This window comes from Triplophysa rosa, linkage group LG19 (assembly GCF_024868665.1).
Source record: "Triplophysa rosa linkage group LG19, Trosa_1v2, whole genome shotgun sequence".
Lineage (NCBI taxonomy): Eukaryota > Metazoa > Chordata > Actinopteri > Cypriniformes > Nemacheilidae > Triplophysa > Triplophysa rosa.
This window is the reverse complement of record NC_079908.1, coordinates 1593689-1613161: the sequence shown is the minus strand read 5'-3', so window position 1 is coordinate 1613161 and position 19473 is coordinate 1593689.

The following is a 19473-nucleotide window of genomic DNA, read 5'->3' as shown; positions in this document are numbered from 1 at the left end:
TTTTTTTTTTAAGTGATTGTGTTGTGGTGGTACATTTTACAAGTATTACCATGCTTTAGTTACAATATATACACTAAAATATGCAATATGCAGGCACTACAGCTCCCCCTAGTGTCTTCTATAGAGATGTGCAATAATTGTGCGATGATCTGAAACCATCGCGATGAGGTCAAACAATCGCGATGAGACGATTATTTAATAATCGTGACAGCCCTACTTGTAATCAAGTTTACTTGTTTTTAGTTGTCACGTGGCGTCAGCGCTCGTGCAGTTGTGCTCAGCGAGGTGCTGAAGAAATGGTGCTGGGCAATCTTTGCACTGCATCACTATAAAGGAGAGTAGTTAGCCTTACCCTGAAGAAAACAGCAACTTAGTAAGTAGTGAAGCAAGTTTTCCGTTGTTTATGATGAGCATATTTCTGAACTTTTGATCATCCCGTGTATGTGTCGCGTTTGCGTTACGGAGGAGGCTCACATGAGCAGCAGCCCATCGGGGTAAACTCCTGCATCTTCATGCGGCGAGCTCTGCCATCTCACGTATAAAAAAATCTTGCTGTATTTTACACAGGACAAGCGGGAAATGTGCATTGATACACCTTCATTCTACACGTTATTTTGATATGTGAACTGTCTTTGTAGTGTTTTTTGTGAAAAGCCCATACCTGTCCATAAAACAGCTTTTGATTCAACTGTCCAATTACTTTTGGTCCCTTGAAAAAGAGGGGAGCTACATATTAAACTGTAATTGCTAAACCCTTCAGCTAATGTGGATGTGAATACACTCCAGGGCTGTACAGTGCGACATACAGTATATGTCACACATGCTATGAAAAAATCTGTCTGTGCTGAGAATAAATTTACCAGTGTAGCACGCGTAGGATAACGTTTTGCACATGTTTTAGACAGAGCCGCTTGTTTGTGTGAGGTGTGTTTGTCGCGGTGCTTGTTTGTGTGTGATGTAAATCAATGGTGCACCGCTATTTTAGTTGTTTTTGCGTTTCAAACTTATACAACCACCCATTCACTCCCATTCTACCACTTGGAAGTAAATAGTAAAAAGTAAGTATTATAACTCCGACTGCATTATTCTTCAGGAAGAAAACCATATTCAGTTAGGATGCCTTGAGGGTGAGTAAAACATGGGGTTAAAAGGCTAAAGCCTTTTATTTATTGTGTAATCTTCACTGTTGTGAAAGGAAGCATTCTCGGATTTTTAAGGCTAGGGGTAACCAAAAATCGATTTCACGGAATGAGTAATTTTATTTCACGGTAACAATACATTTCCCGGTAACAATCTCCCATTATAATCAGCTATATCTTATACCCTATTTTTCTTAGATTGACTTAATTTATTTATTACAGTTCATTTGAATGCTCACCATAGTTATAATGTAGGCAAGTTATGAAAATGTACTAAATATATATGTATATGACTGGTTTTATAAACTGGCGTTCATGGGGTCTGTACTGTAGGTCTTCATCGCTCTTTACTCTCTATTAGATGCGCATTTTTAGTGTGTTGCTACTCTCTGTCTTTAGGTTTGTTTATTCTCACGCTTGTCATTGCACTGGGAGTCTCTGGTGACTCCACATTCGTCTCATGTCAAAATGCGTGCCTGCTCTGTCCAAAAATTTATGGACCTAACTGTAAGTATTAACACTTAGGTAAGGGTGACGGTTAGAACCTATGTTGCCACGCACTTAAAGAAATCCCTTGCCCTAGGGATATTTTGTCCCTCAGGAAAACCCTCACTTAAGGGCTTTCATGCAACCGGGCAGAGATTCAAATCATCACCTGGTTAGTGTGTTATTTGAGAGATTAATTAACAAACTAACCAACATTCAAAGCGGGTCTGACAAGTTGAATCAGGTGTTCTATAGGGAGATATCATTTTTTCAATATCAAGGTGAATAATTGTCAACCATGATTCTTTTAGCAGCCCTAAACTGACCTGCCACCACACCTAATTCAGCACATGCCTGAGCTGTGTCTGTCAGATGTGCTCGCCCTTATGAAAATTAACCATGGTTTAAAACCACAAAACCATGGTTTTACTACAGTTGAAATAAAAAAAACATGGTTGCTGTAGTAAAATCATGGTTACCACAAAATAACCGTGGTTTAAAAAAAACATTATTTTCAAAAACCATAGTTAAAACATGGTTACTTTAGTAAAACCATGGTTTTGCCTATAGTAAACAATTCACCAACAAAACATTGTTCATTTTCGTAAGCTCAATAAGAACCAACGGCTAGTCATTCATCTGTCTAAAACCCCGTTTTCTCACACAACCTCAAAACATTGCTAACTGTATAATATTAAATGACAGTATCGGAGATGAAGTCTTACGTGTCATCGAGATCCTCCACTAGACCAAACGCCGTCGGACTGAAGATAATAAGCGATATAACTACAAACACATAATCACACACGGTTGTGACTATAATATCCATAACTGGTTTAATAAAATAAGAGTATTAAGGTGATAAATTGAAAAGTTGAATGTAGCCAGTACCTGCTTTCAGAAGCATCATCTCTCCGGTTAGTAGTGCTTTTCGACAGGAAGCGCGAGCATAGTAGTCCAGCACGCATGCGCTGTGACGCTGCTGTGCACGGATTGCTCTTGTCGGTACACGATCCGGGATGCCTGCACGATCCGTTCTGCGCATGCGCATAATGACGTAGTAAACAACGTCACGGTTTCCCTACACTATTGGTATCAAGCATGCGATGAAACACTTGACGGCCAGACGGTACAACTGGCTCATATCTTGTTTTTGCGCTCTTTGTACTTCTCAGTTTCTGATCGTCTGTTCTCGTTTACTTCATAGACAAAAACGACCGCGCATTGGCCAGCTGCTGCGATACGTCAACGGCTCCGCCATATTTATCGGAAGAGTGGCTTGTAAACAAATGCAAGTAGACGGGGGAGCTGCGCTTATTCTGAATTAATCGCGGCATCGGCATCTCAAGTGGCACTTCCGGTGGCTTCTCCAGCATCCAGAGAATTTCGTCCGGCATCTGTCGCTACAGCGGCATCTCGCAGCGGCACTTCCGGTGGCTTCTCAGCAGGGGCACAACGGCATCTCTAGCAGCCAAGGACTTTCTTTGGCACCCGTCGCCCTTTGTAGTAACTGCGCTGATCAATTACATAATCCGATGTAATATTGTAATACTGTTATATTGTAATACTGCGTGCGAGTGACAGCAAATAATGTGTGTAATGATACAACTGTCTGATTCAATATTTTGTTCTTTCAGTGCCGAAGAAATAAAAAATCACATGACTTTATAAAGATGCAGTGTATACATATTACTTTGAAATGCTATGTAAATAGGCGATAAACTGTTATTCAGTAAATACAGAAAAGAGTTTATGATTTTGAAAGTGCAGCATCTCCGCAGCCAGAGACTTTCTCCGGCCACTGCCGCTACAGCGGCACTTCAAGCGGCATCTCTAGCAGCCAGAGACTTTCTCCGGCCACTGTTTCTCTTTGTAGCAACTGCCGCTGGCCAGTATACCCTAATTTAATGTAACGTTTTTATTGTAACAAACTACTTTAAAAAAAAAAAAGCATCGTTATATAGGCCCTGTGGTAAAAAGGCTGCAGCATTAAAACGTTCATCTGTTGCTGTTGTTCACTCTTTATTGAACTTAATGTCTATGTTCAATGTACTGTATACTGAGGATGAATCACTGCTTCTCAAATCTTGCAAAAAGTCTTAAGTTTCTGTTGTCTATTAGTTCTGTGCAGATAGATAGATAGATAGATAGATAGATAGATAGATAGATAGATAGATAGATAGATAGAACCATATATCACGAAGTAAATGTTCAACAAATTACCAATAAAAACTATGACTTAAAATAGTCCTCACACGTAGAATACTAACTTTGTGATCTCCAAACTATTAACGATCTAACGAACTTTCGCGAACTAGTTGTAGGGCTGTCACGATAAACCGACGATAAATACCACGTGATTTATGCACAGCTTTTGAGTGAAATACGGGAAAATGCTGCTGCATCCGAAAGCCAGAGGGCGCTCTCGTGCGGAAACTCCAAATACGCACTGCAGAAGAAGACCATAACATGTTCTAGAATCTAGGAAATGCCTATGGTATGGACATCTTTTTATCACTGTACCGTAGATGCCACGATTTCACGATCAGAAACTCATTTCTGTATGAATTGAATAACTGTGTGTGTGGCATAGCATCAGAAACTGTATTAACCAAATATGATAAATGCTTACAAATAAAAGTCTCGTGGTATATAATGCTATTTTGTTCAAATGTAGTTTTTAAAGTTTAAACAGTACATCGCATACGTGCCACTCAAAAAAATATTTGGGCCTAATACATAAGATTGATGTATTTTGATTGCATATAGAATTTCCATCCATTTAGATTACATATTTTTTACCTAAACAAAGTAATAAAGTTAATGTGATACAAATTTGTAAGACATGAAAATGAAACGAGTAAGAATAAGTTGTATGTAATAATATTAATAAATAAAACGTGTTTTAAATTTATAAGAAACATGATCACATATTCTTACATATTAAACCCAATTTAATTCATATGCATCACATTTAAGTAATTTTCATTAATAAATCTAAATAAATTTGTATTAATTTATTCCTGCATAAATTTAAATCATTTGAAGTGCTTGCGTTGAACATAATTGTTCCAATTGATAGTAAAAAATCATTGCTTTCTTGTACGTTGGCTACTGTGTATAGACCCCCTGGTCCCTACACTGATTTTCTGAAAGAGTTTGCGGACTTCCTATCGGACCTATTGGTTAACGTTGATAAAGTACTAATTGTCGGAGACTTAAATATCCACGTAGATGGTGCTAACGATGCATTAGCAGTGGCGTTTACAGAGCTATTACACTTTTGGAGTAACACAACACATCAATGGACCCACTCGATTTAATCATACACTAGACTTGACTATATCTCACGGTGCCGATCTAACAAATATAGATATTATACCTCAAAGCGACGATGTCACTGATCACTATCTTATAACATGTACACTGCGCACTGCAGAAATCAGCCGTTTAACTCGTTATCGACAGGGTAGAACAATTACCTCGACTACTAAAGATAGTTTCGCAAAGAGCTTGCCAGATCTGACTCCTTTAATAATAAAAATATGAATAAAAATATGTAATCTAAATGGATGGAAATTCTATATGCAATCAAAATACATAAATCTTATGTATTAGGCAAAATATTTTTTTGAGTGCGGCTCCCAAAGTCTCTGGCTGCTAGAGATGCCGCTTGAAGTGCCGCTGTAGCGGCAGTGGCCGGAGAAAGTCTCTGGCTGCTGAGATGCTGCACTTTCAAAATCATAAACTCGTTTCTGTATTTACTGAATAACAGTTTATCGCCTATTTACATAGCATTTCAAAGTAATATGTATACACTGCATCTTTATAAAGTCATGTGATTTTTTATTTCTTCGGCACTGAAAGAACAAAATATTGAATCAGACAGTTGTATCATTACACACATTATTTGCTGTCACTCGCACGCAGTATTACAATATAACAGTATTACAATATTACATCGGATTATGTAATTGATCAGCGCAGTTACTACAAAGGGCGACGGGTGCCAAAGAAAGTCCTTGGCTGCTAGAGATGCCGTTGTGCCGCTGCTGAGAAGCCACCGGAAGTGCCGCTGCGAGATGCCGCTGTAGCGACAGATGCCGGACGAAATTCTCTGGCTGCTGGAGAAGCCACCGGAAGTGCCACTTGAGATGCCGATGCCGCGATTTGCGCTAGCCCCTACTGCAAGTCTCACGCATTCACAGTGTGACACACGCATTTCAGCCTGTTCACACGTCACACCTTGTATTTCTCAGGCTGAGGGATAACTCGTCCAGCTTTGTACAATTAATGGACGAGGCAAATGAAATGTGAAAATGAACAAAACGTGTCCGTTACACCATAACGTTCACGTCCGATCACGGTGCATCAGAGATTTTTTCCGTGTTCACAGCGCTGAGCATCACAACCAATCATAGACATCGTATGTACGTAATGACCAATCAGAAGTTTAGATGAGTCACCGGCGTATAAGCGTTGTATTGCTCCTCGCTCGCAGAGAGCAGCAGATACGATCAGCCAGACCCATTTACTGTACAGTATTATAACGGGAGTTTCATGCAGTCCGTTTCGTCCTTTATAACGCGAGATTATAATTGAAGTGAATAACTGCTTTTCGCTCGCTTTCTGTTTATTCCCAGATTAAATAAACGTTTCTTTTTCATGCTGCCGAGACAATGTGAAGATTTACCAATGCAAAAACGGCAATATAATCACTCATAAACAGTTTGTCTGCTTAGCCTACAAGAATATGACATGCAAAACGATTTTAATGTATAATCATAATTACAAAAGTTAAAATATTTTTTCACTGGTCTTGCAGTGCCTGTTTTTTTATATTTATGACGTGATCATATCCTCTGACTTAAAAAGACATCAGCATCAGCCTTAAAGGGACAGTTCACACAAAAATGAAAATTCTGTCATTTACTCTCCCTTCAGATTGTTCCATACCCGTATACATGTTTTTTTAGCTAAACACATAGGAATATTTGGAAGAATGTCAGTAACCAAACAGACCTCTTACCCCATTCACTGCCATATCAGGACAAATAAATTCTATGGGAATCAATGGGGATGAGATCAGTTTGTTTTTGTCTTTTTATCATTTATGTTTAATGTATAACTTGCACATTAAATTACATTAATCTTACATTATGTGATATTGGTGTAAATATGGCACATTTGACTAGCATTAAACAGTAACCAACTGCTGCGGTTTAAGTATGGCTTTTGTTGATGTTGATAACATTTTACTGTCTACAGTTTGTCATTATTCTTATTGGTTGAAATAATGGATTAAATATCAGTTTTTAAAGATAATACATATAAAAGATTTCACATTGAATGATTTACCTTAGCTTTGGCTATAACTAAGTAAAGTATAGTTTTTTATTATTCTAAATTCTCCTGTATTACTGTTCTTTTCAGCTATGCTAAGACTACATCTCTTAAAGCAGAGCACTCTGGTTAACATTTCAGTATCCTAATGTTTTACACACACAGCTTGTCATACATGCTCAGGACAATTTCTACAATCCTGCTGTATGTGTACAGTATGTACATTGAGCACTTGTTTGGGGCCTAATTATGTTGGCTTGATGTCCCAGCACTTTACAATAACTCTATTAGCATTTCCCAGAAGTCTAACTCTAAATACAATTCTTTTGAAGTCATGGTACTTCATGTTTCAACACCTAATACTAAGGATAAAACATTTTTACAATTTATTCTGGCTATTTTATATAGGCCTCCAGGGCACCACAAAGATTTTATTAAAGAATTTGGTGGGTTCTTATCAGAACTAGTACTGGCCGTAGATAGAGTCCTTGTCGTTGGTGACTTTAACATCCATGTAGATAACGATACAGATGCCTTAGGAATGGCTTTCAAAGACACTCTTGACTCCATGGGCGTTAGTCAACACGTGTCAGGACCCACTCACCTTCGTAACCATACTTTAGACTTAATACTGTCTTACGGGATAAATGTGGATGACGTTAAAATCCATCAGCAGAGTGAAGACATTTCGGATCATTATCTGGTATTATGTTTGCTTCACTGGCCTACGGCTGCAAATAAAACTCATTGTTACAAATATGGTAGAACAATAACTTCAAAACTGTCAAGCCAACATACTGTTCTTGTACTTAAACTTATTATTATTATGTTGGCTTGACAGAGCCAACATACTGTTCTTGTACTTAAACTTATAAGGGGCCAAGGCCCAAAGGGCCTATGGCCACTATTGTTCTTGTCAGTATTATTATTCTGCTTCTTCTTAACCAATGGGAGTCTAAGGTAGCCCTATGAACCGTACGTAGGAAAATGATGAAACTTGGGACACTCGTAGCGGTGGTCATCAGTAGTCATGTGACCAATTATGGGATCTCTAGGACTCACTCTATAGCGCCACCACCAGTTAAAAAATGCACTTTTCAAACGGCTGTAACTTTTGACCCCATTTATGTACAGAAAATGTGCTTAGTACACGTGATTGTGCTCGTCACGCTCATCGCACTCCACATCTCACATTAAGACTCCTATTACACCATTTTGAAAAGTACAGTATTGCGTATATTCGCTACTCCTTCTACAAATTTGGGTCAATTGTCATGAAAATCGGCTGAGATGATCCTTGGGCTGAGTCGCGTAGACGTGATGCTCAGGAATGGAGATTTTTGCCGTTGCTCAAAAGTTACGACGCCGCAAACTTTTCAAAGTTGACCCAAAAATGTATTGGAGGCTGTAACTCGGCCAATGTTTTTTTCATCGATACGACACTTGGTATGTGTCAACTACACCTCTGACTGGAGGACCTTGCCAAAACGGGGAACAGCGTCACCTATGGGTCGCGAGATTTGGAAAATGGCTATTTTTGCCTATAACTTTTGAAATGTTTGTCAGAAAATGTTGATCTCGGTGTCTACAGATTCCTCGAATCGTCCCGGATCAGGTGAGTGCGATTATGTCATGATTGAATGATCGGCTCGTCCGCCATTTTGAAATTTGTCATAAATCACGATATCTTTTGAACCGTGTAACATATGGGCACCGAATTCGGTAAGTATTATTGAATTAGTGTCCCTAACGTGCCTGTGACGCTTAAAGACAGTGCCACCTAGCTTTCGTAAGATATATCGCATGTTATAAAATCACTTATAACTATTCAACGCTTTGTCGGAAAACGATTTCTTGACACTCGTTATGTTCCATGGTTTATGCCGATTCCGTCGATGTCTCATTTATCGTTTTCTAACGTTCGGTTCAGAAGTTATTGTAGTACATGTGAAAAATAGTTTTTTCACTACTCCTTCTACACATTTTATTAAATTGTTATGAAAATTCGTCCAGGTAATCTTTGGACGACTCGCACAGAAATTACGCTACAAATTTTGTATTTTTGGGGAATTTTTTTGAGACATACCTCTTCAAATTTGACTGAACCTGTGACATTATATCTTTCTCGTATTGAACTATTCTGACTGGATGTAAATGTTTCGACAAACAAGTCAACTGTGTGGCACACCTGGTAACATTTGCAAGAATCGGGTGCTATGTTCATCACAATGTAGATTAGATTTAAAGGGCACAATCTCAACCTACAATAAGAACTTTGGCCTATGCCCTAGCAACAGGTTCCTTTTGAAGCTGGCAAAGCCCATGCCTGGACTCGCTGTTTCAATAGTATGGAAGCCCGTTTCCGCCAGGGTTGGGAATTTTTTTAGATTTTACAAGTCATTATTATGACTAAGTATCTCAAAATAATGAGAAACCAAGTCGAAATTTCGACTTAGTATCTCATAATAATGACTTAGTAACTCATAATAATGACTTAGTATCTCATAATAATGACTTAGTAACTCATAATAATGACTTAGTATCTCATAATAATGACTTAGTAACTCATAATAATGACTTAGTAACTCATAATAAAGACTTAGTAACTCATAATAATGACTTAGTAACTCATAATAATGACTTAGTAACTCATAATAATGACTTAGTATCTCATAATAATGAGAAACGAAGTCGAAATTTCGACTTAGTATCTCATAATAATGAGAAACTAACTCATAATAATGATTTAGTATCTCATAATAATGAGAAACTAAGTCGAAATTTCGACTCACACCAGAAGCGGATAAGAAGCGCAGCGGTAGGATTCGGAGGCCACGTGATTTGCCTGTCAGATGTTCTTTGGTTGCAAATTTGGTTTGTAAGTTAGCTAAATGGTTACTATTTCTTCCAGTTTAATTGTGTTTATTGTTGTGTTATTACTATGTCCTACTTAAAATACACTTTAAGTCCAGTTATGAACAAGAATAATATTTTTGTAGTTGTTTTAGTCATTTAAAATACATCCTTAATTATCTTTATCTACATTTCACATACAGTGCCTATGAGCAGGAGGAGAGCATTGGCGTTTGTTCTCCTACAGAAAAGACTACAAAGGGGCAGAATGGAGAAGGTATTGGGTGCATCCTCTCAACCAGCGAAGGAAAGAACAAGGACATTTTTATCATCTTGTAGCTGAACTAAGGACAGCCAACGCCATCATCAGTATTTCAGAATGAACGCAGAGCAAATGGATGACTTCTTCCCTCATTGGCCCTGAACTGACCACACAGTCGACAAATTACAGAGCTGCTATAGAACCCAAGCAGAGACTGGCAGTTGGATTGAGGTAAAAGATAATGTCATTGATAAAAAAACGCTGACCATAAACTGAAGAAATACAAAATTGTTGGACAAACATCTTCATTTTTGTCTTTATTTTTAATAATAAACATAAAATCACCATTCAGCTTTCAAAAACTGCAAAGGTTCATATTTGGTTTTCAAACAAAATATGAAATAACCATTCAACTTAAAACAAAAAACAATCATCAAAAGTACCAATTGGCACAAATTAACAAATAAAAGGCACTTTAAATAAGAAAAAAATAAACTTTCACAATTCCCTGCTTGCCCCTAGCGAAAACCAGAGGTTGCAAGACGAGGCAGAGCAGCTGGGGAGACACATGGCACCAGTGAGACACATGGGAGTAAAATACAAAGAGGTCCTTAATGTAAGGGAGGTCTTCTGCACCTTCTTTAACTCTCCTGAAGGCAGTGTGCCTTGGCAGGAATATGATGGTGTGATCAAAAAGCATAACTACAAAGCTTATTGCAGAGTGAAAGCAATTGTACATCAGCATTTGTAAGCAAGTTTTTTATTTATTTTATATTGCTGATAAGTGATTATGGTCTGAAAGACAAGTACTGGTTGTGTTGGTGAAAAGGTTTTTGGGGAAAAATGATAAATGTTTGGGAACTTTGGTGTGATTCTTAGCTATCAATTCCTTGGAAAAGAGGTCATGTCACTGCCAGCCATTCACAAAATCTAGAGACTGCAAGTCCAACCACCTTCCCAACAGTACACTGTATTTGAACAGCATTTACACTGGGCAACTGGGTAATAATAAGTGAAGTTATGTTATCTTCTATGAATTTAATAACATATAGGCAAGTAATAAATGGTTAAAACAGTCCTTTATTTACATTACATAAACTACACCTAAGCCTTGTACCTTGTGTAGTTATATCTTACTATAGCAGATAATATACCACAGGTCCTGTGGATGCAAGGTCACTGAGCATTTTAATGGGTTTTCAAGATGCACAAAAACTCACGGTAACGGGATGTTATAGTAGGCTACTCACTTTCCACTCCAGCAATCAAACTCCAGGCCTTCTCCTTTTTGCACAGGGTGTTTATATTGAAATTGACATGGTTTTGTGACTTTTCTTTTGTATGCCGTGCGGTTTGGACGCGGCGTCCGTCAAAAATAGACTAGGTGCCTATATTTAGCGAAGCGGCGCGGAGAGCNGATCACTTTGGCAAAAGTAGTTGGTAAGTGGTCAAATAGTGCTTGGTGGTACGGGGGGGGGGGGGGCGCGACCCCCGGGGGTCGTGTGACCACTTTGGCAAACATAGTTGGTTAGTGGACCGATAGTGCTTTGGTGTAAGGGGGCGTGTCCGGGGCGTCGCCCGGCGGCAGGGGACCAATCCGGCGAGGCGTTGGGGTCCCGCGACCACCGGCCACGGATAGTGGGGTAGTGGGAGGAATATCGTGTTCGTGGTCTCCCGGGGGAAGCGCCAAAGGCCCACCCCGGGACTGCGCGAATGGAAAAAGCCCCAGTGGCTTTAAGCTAGCCCTGGACGGGCATTGCGCCACACGGTGGCCGAACGCCGAAGCGCAGCTGGGGGGCTCTTCGCTTGGCGCGCCTCCCGCCCGGACCCCCTCGAGCGCAGGGGCGAACTTTCGCCCTCGGTCGGCTTCGGGAGGACTCCCCTTCGGTTGACCCCGGCGTCGGACCCCCGAAAAATCTGGGGTCTTCGCGCGCAGCGTCCCCGAACCCCTTTCCGCGACCCACTTAGCCGGTTGGAGTCGTGGACTGCTCGCAAAAGTTTTGGACTTCTGGGAGGAAGGACCTCCTTTCTCAGGGGAAGGGCACGTTGGCATCCCAGGCAACAACTCTGGCTCCATGTCTCTGGACGGGACGAGGAGATCCTGAGGACCCACCCCCGGCGGTTGGGACGTCACTCAGGCTAGGGCTTCGGCCACTAGGAGACTGTATGCCTTCAAGTGGCGCCTCTTCTCGTCCTGGTGCTCTTCTCGCGAGAAGACCCGCGAGAGTGCTCGGTCGGTACGTACTGTCCCTCTCAGGAGAGACGGGGAGAACCTCTCCCCCTCCACACTGGGAATGTATGTGCCGCTATGCCGCCATCAGACCCAGTTGCTGGGTAAGCTCTAGGGACAGCACGGCCTGGTCAAGGTTCCTAGGGGCGCGAGAGGGTGAATCCCCTTCCGCGCCCGTACCCTCTTGCGAACTAGGTGGCGGGCCTCAGAGGCCCCCCTTCGAGCCTTTCGGAGTTACCGCTCTTTCTCAGTCTTGATAAAGACGGTGTTCCGCATTGCGCTCACCTCCAAGAGGGTAGGGGATCTACAAGCACTCTCCGTGTCCGCAGATTGCCTAGAACTCGGGGCCGGGATTCTCACGTTATCTTGAGACCCCGCCCCGGCTACGTGCCCAAGGTTCCCACCACTCTCCCGAGAGACCAGGTGGTGAACCTGCAGGCGCTCCCCACCGGGGAGGAAGACCCAACCTATCCGTGCTGTGTCCAGTACGCGCACGGCGCCTCTACTTGGACCGCACGCAGAGCCCAGAAGCTCTGAGCAGCTCTTTGTCTGTTTCGGAGGTCAGCAGGAGGGCTGTCTCCAAACAGAGGCTGGCGCACTGGATCGTGGATGCCCTCGTTAGGGCATACCGATCTCTTTTCCTGCCCGTTGGGGGTGAGGCACACCCCTCGTGGCTGGCTCAGGGCGCCTCTCTGGCAGACATCTGCGGAGCTGCGGGTTGGGCTATGCCTAACAACTCCGTGAGGTTCTAATACCTACGCGCGGAACCGGTGTCAGCCCGCATCCTGGCAAGGTGTGGGACCGGCAGCCGGTAGGGCATACGCCTGCGGAAGCCCTTCCCCCTCCGGGGGGAGCAGTGGCGATCCCGCCTCACTTCTTTCCCCTCGGGTAAAGAACAGGCATTCCATCCATCACTAAGCACCCTTCCAGGGGACAGGCTGGGCAGAGCAGCCCTGCCCCCTTAGGCCGGGGAACAGTTGAGTTATCTCCCACATAGCTCTAACCGGACCTAGTGCTCCAGACGTGGTAACCCCCCCTCCGTGGGCTGTTCCGTCTGATGTATCCTCATGAATGGTTCCCACCTTGGCAACCCATGACCTCCCCAGGTGGACTCCCACCTTGCGGTTAACTCCTGCAGTCCGCACATTCCTCCCATGAGTTCTCCCCTGATGGTGAGACCATGTGGTGTCTCCACTAATTCCTCCCTACGGTAGGTAGTGGCCTCTGCAGCGTTTTTCCCCCCCAGGGGGGAATAATGCTTACCCAGTGGCCCGTACGGTGCCGGGCGGCTTCTCGCCATTTAGAGAATCAGGCCTCCGCCCGTGACGGCCGGTGTTAGGGGGCTTCCCAACTTTTTGTGGAAAGCTCTGGGTCCCCCTTCCTCTCCACTGCAAGGTCATAATTTCGCGCTAGCGTGTTCGTCTGACTCGCCCAGGCCAGTCAACGTTGCTCCGCAGAGATTGTGACGCGGCTCAGTGCTGTGGCGTTTTCCACAGGAACCCCATTCTGTCGGTTCGACACAACGTCGAGAGACCGACAGAAAGGGAACGTCTTGGTTACGGATGTAACCTCGGTTCCCTGATGGAGGGAACGAGACGTTGTGTCCCTCATGCCACAACACTGGCCGCCCACCCCAGCGGTCGGGGGAGGATGCTTAGGCTCCTCAGACCAAAGGTGAATGAATGAGCATCCGGGGAGGAGCCCGGCATGCAAATTTCATTCACCAATTTTCATTGGCCTTTTCTAAATACTCAGAAGATGATAGGTTCTCAAGACAAACCCCATTCTGTCGGTTCGACACAACGTCTCGTTCCCTCTATCAGGGAACCGAGGTTACATCCGTAACCAAGACGTTTCCACTGCACGCGTGTGCGGCACGTTGCGGCTCCGGCAAAGTTTTGTTACGTCCTCCACGCGGTGCCAACTCACACCAGAAGCGGATAAGAAGCGCAGCGGTAGGATTCGCGAGGCCACGTGATTTGCCTGTCAGATGTTCTTTGGTTGCAAATTTGGTTTGTAAGTTAGCTAAATGGTTACTATTTCTTCCAGTTTAATTGTGTTTATTGTTGTGTTTATTACTATGTCCTACTTAAAATACACTTTAAGTCCAGTTATGAACAAGAATAATATTTTTGTAGTTGTTTTAGTCATTTAAAATACATCCTTAATTATCTTTATCTACATTTCACATACAGTGCCTATGAGCAGGAGGAGAGCATTGGCGTTTGTTCTCCTACAGAAAAGACTACAAAGGGGCAGAATGAGAAGGTATTGGGTGCATCCTCTCAACCAGCGAAGGAAAGAACAAGGACATTTTTATCATCTTGTAGCTGAACTAAGGACAGCCAACGCCATCATCAGTATTTCAGAATGAACGCAGAGCAAATGGATGATCTTCTATCCCTCATTGGCCCTGAACTGACCACACAGTCGACAAATTACAGAGCTGCTATAGAACCCAAGCAGAGACTGGCAGTTGGATTGAGGTAAAAGAATAATGTCATTGATTTAAAAAACGCTGACCATAAACTGAAGAAATACGAAATTGTTGGACAAACATCTTCATTTTTGTCTTTATTTTTAATAATAAACATAAAATCACCATTCAGCTTTCAAAAACTGCAAAGGTTCATATTTGGTTTTCAAACAAAGATATGAAATAACCATTCAACTTAAAACAAAAAACAATCATCAAAAGTACCAATTGGCACAAATTAACAAATAAAAGGCACTTTAAATAAGAAAAAAATAAACTTTCACAATTCCCTGCTTGCCCCTAGCGAAAACCAGAGGTTGCAAGACGAGGCAGAGCAGCTGGGGAGACACATGGCACCAGTGAGACACATGGGAGTAAAACAGAGGTCTGTAATGTAAGGGAGGTCTTCTGCACCTTCTTTAACTCTCCTGAAGGCAGTGTGCCTTGGCAGGATATGATGGTGTGATCAAAAAGCATAACTACAAAGCTTATTGCAGAGTGAAAGCAATTGTACATCAGCATTTGTAAGCAAGTTTTTTATTTATTTTATATTGCTGATAAGTGATTATGGTCTGAAAGACAAGTACTGGCTGTGTTGGTGAAAAGGTGTTTTGGGGAAAAATGATAAATGTTTGGGAACTTTGGTGTGATTCTTAGCTATCAATTCCTTGGAAAAGAGGTCATGTCACTGCCAGCCATTCACAAAATCTAGAGACTGCAAGTCCAACCACCTTCCCAACAGTACACTGTATTTGAACAGCATTTACACTGGGCAACTGGGTAATAATGAAGTGAAGTTATGTTATCTTCTATGAATTTAATAACATATAGGCAAGTAATAAATGGTTAAAACAGTCCTTTATTTACATTACATAAACTACACCTAAGCCTTGTACCTTGTGTAGTTATATCTTACTATAGCAGATAATATACCACAGGTCCTGTGGCATGCAAGGTCACTGAGCATTTTAATGGGTTTTCAAGATGCACAAAAACTCACGGGTAACGGGATGTTATAGTAGGCCTACTCACTTTCCACTCCAGCAATCAAACTCCAGGCCTTCTCCTTTTTGCACAGGGTGTTTATATTGAAATTGACATGGTTTTGTGACTTTTCTTTTGTATGCCGTGCGGTTTGGACGCGGCGTCCGTCAAAAATAGACTAGGTGCCTATATTTAGCGAAGCGGCGCGGAGAGCCGCTTCTGGGACGCGGTTGAAACGTGCTGCGGCGCATCTGGTGAAAACACAAGCATTGACTTGAATGACCGCGATCAGTTCTGGTAGCCGCATCGGAGCCGTGCCGTGCCGCACACGCGTACAGTGGAAATCCAGGGTTAGGCGGAAAGGTTTCTTGAGAGGTTCAAATGTGCGTATAAATATGACAAATCTATGCAATTATTAGTTCATATTTTAAATATATTATATATTACTGGGCAGAATTGACATTAGCCAATAGAGAAAAAAGTTGTTTACCTTTTGTTGAAGAACTCGGATTCCCCAGAATCAGACTTCTCAGATGGGGAGTCGATGACAACAGGCTTACAAAATAATTCTTTTATCACTTTTCCCAAGCAAGGACGTCGAGTTTTTAGTTGGGAGTGGATCATCATAGATTCCTTGGATTCATCCGGGAAGTCGATGACAGGATTACAGAAAAAGTCTTTTAATACGTTTCCCAGGCAAAAACGGTAAATTACGTTTTTGTAACTGTGCGTGGGTTATAGAGGCTTTTTGTGTGACTTAACAATATGACACAAGATCAAATATCACTCCAGTTAAACCACATTTTACACAAATTAAGCATGATTTTTGCAATAGTTAATAAATCTGAAAAATGTGTGGGACTAGATGTTATTGATCATTTATTTTATTTGTTTATTTGCAGTTGAAAGGTTTTACCAGCGTTGCTATGTGCATCACTGATATTAATAACTCTGCATTTATTGAGGTATTATTGTGACTATTTGTGTTTGTGGCAAAAAATAAACGCAACGTGTGCAAAACGCACTATCTGAGTGCACTCTGAAAAGCTTTAAAACAAATTGTGCATGTAAAATCTGAATACTACTACTGTGCGCCCATTGAAGTTGCCCAGTGGCAGACTGGCCATCTGGAGAACCGGGAGTTTTCCCAGTGGGCCGGTGCTCAATGTGGGCCGGCCCACTGTAAAGATGTAAAGAAATAATCCTATTTTCTTTTGCCCACTTGTTATAGTTGTGATTTCTGTGCGTTAGCCTAGCAGCAGTAATAGCGCTCATCAATGTCAAAAGGTTGACCAATCAAACAGAGTTTACAGAATTCTAGCCAATCAAATTACAGAGGCCAAGCAGAACTTAAGCCAATCAAACTGAGGAAGAATGTGGGAAGGTAAGTGATATGTGGGGAGGCAAACATAACAAAGCCAACTGTTCGACAATAAAGATGATAAAAGGTATGATTTAGAGATGCAAACCACATACCTTTGGTGAATTCTGCTGTTGTAAATGAAAACTTGTGGTTTGTCACACAATGTTAGATGTGTAACGCGCATTCGACTTAACATGCCTAAAAACATAACCGATAACATTAGCAATCGAGGCATAAGATAAGACTGTGTATTTGATTATCATTGAAGAATTCAATAGATTGCAGAACTATTATCACAAGTAATGAAATGACTATTTTTGGTCAAATCTTTATTGAATGTATAGTTTTATAAAGCTTATTGAAGACAAGTTATTAAGCCCAAAGAGTGAATGTTTTCTCTCCTCTGCTCGGTTTATAATCCTAAATGCTCACTTTTGTTTAGACTTGTATGTTGACTTTGGACTTTATATCTGTTGTAAAACAATAGTTTTTAACAAAGTCTAGTCACACCTTTTTGGGCAGCATTTTTGTATATTCTCTGTCTAGGAAATTATTCATAAGCCCATCACCTTCAGACTTAAAACAGGGTTTGAATCTTTGACTCAGGTGTGTTACATGTCACGGTTTGTAAAGTGTCACTAACAAACAGTTCAAATACATGACACTGACATGTTTAGGCAGGCTTTTACGTAATTCTGAAGTCTATTGGTTGCTTAGACTGCACTGGCCTTTACTGTTTATTGTTTTATTGGCTTTGGAATGTGTCTTTAAATGGTCCTTAGAAACATCTGTTTCTATATTGTAGAATGACTTGTGCATCATCAATAATCTGGTGTGTTATGTTGCGAGCACGGTGTTTTGGGCTGCTCCTGGTAAAGAAGTCCAGGGCCACTTTTTAGTCCCAGCCCGCCCCTGAAGCTGTCTGTAAGTGCAGTGCTTAAGTAGCAATTAAATTCTGCAGAATCCTGAATTAACAATTCAAATTCAACGAACAGAATATAATATAATAAACCTAAGAACAGTTTCATAGTAAGTTTGACTACTTTATTACCAGTTATTTGTTTATTATCCTCACAAGGTATTCATACCCTGACCATCCATCAACATGTTTTAAAGTCAAAACATGTTTCGAGTTTTAAATCATGCCTCCTGAACAAACAGCTGGGTCAATGACAAAAAGTTAAAACATATTTATTTTTTAAATCGTTTAAAAATCAATGTAACGCAAATTTTGAGTCCAAAACAATGTGTTTAGACAAGTTTAGTTTGTTGATTAACATTTCAGTGCATGTAAATACATTTTTCTCAAAGGTTTTTTGACATTCAATAATTAGACTTTTTCAGCTAATTCACATTGAACAGGCTTCTATTAGCTTATTGACTTTTGCCTGTGCTACCAACTTCATAAATATAGTTTTTAAAAACTATTAAAAGGGCTCTGATGAAATAGCATGTTTCTTGTTTTACATTGGTTGTACCACCTAACACAGAAAGTGTACCAGCCTATAGTTGTGCTCAAAAGTTTACACACCCCTTGCAGAATCTGGAAAAAGCTGAAACTTTTGGAAAAATAAGAGGATTTTTGAAAATGAAGGTTTATTTGTAATTTAGTCCTGCCCTGAGCAAGTTATTTCTCTAAAGAAATGTTAACATGAAGTTCACACTAAAGAATAATAACAGAATTTCTAAAAATAGCCCAGGGCAAAAGTTGACACGCCCCTGATTCTTAATACTGTATGATGTTACCTGCACAATCAATGACAGTTTTGATGTTTAGTCATAGTTGTTTAAGGGTTTCCTGTTTGTCATGAGTCATTCGACTGTCCACTGATCTTCAAAACAATCACCCAGGTCCTCCACAATCTTTGCTTTTTCAGCATTTCTGGATATTTGACTCATGTCCAGCAGTAACTGTATGATGTTGAGATTCCTCTTTTTTACATTGAGGACAATCCAGAGACTCATACACAATAGATAGAAACATCCAGTGCTGCCCACAAAGTCAACACCATTCATTTAAAGTCAGGTGGGTGTAAACCTCTGAAAATGGTTTTGGTGTAAATTGTTATTGTTTCATTTATACATCTTATTTTTTCATTTACTAATGTCCTTCAGAAGATTTAAAAATTTTCAGGAAATTAAATATATTTTTTTACACCAAAACCATTTTCAGAGGTTTACACCAAAAGCAAGATATAGTTACATGGTTTCTCTCTTCAGAAAATAGTCCTTGTTGTCTTAATTGCTGACCAGCAGAGGACATCATAACAAAAGTTAAGGCAAAGCAAATGTGGTTGTTCTAAATACACAACATTTAAAATGAGGTGTTTTTCCATT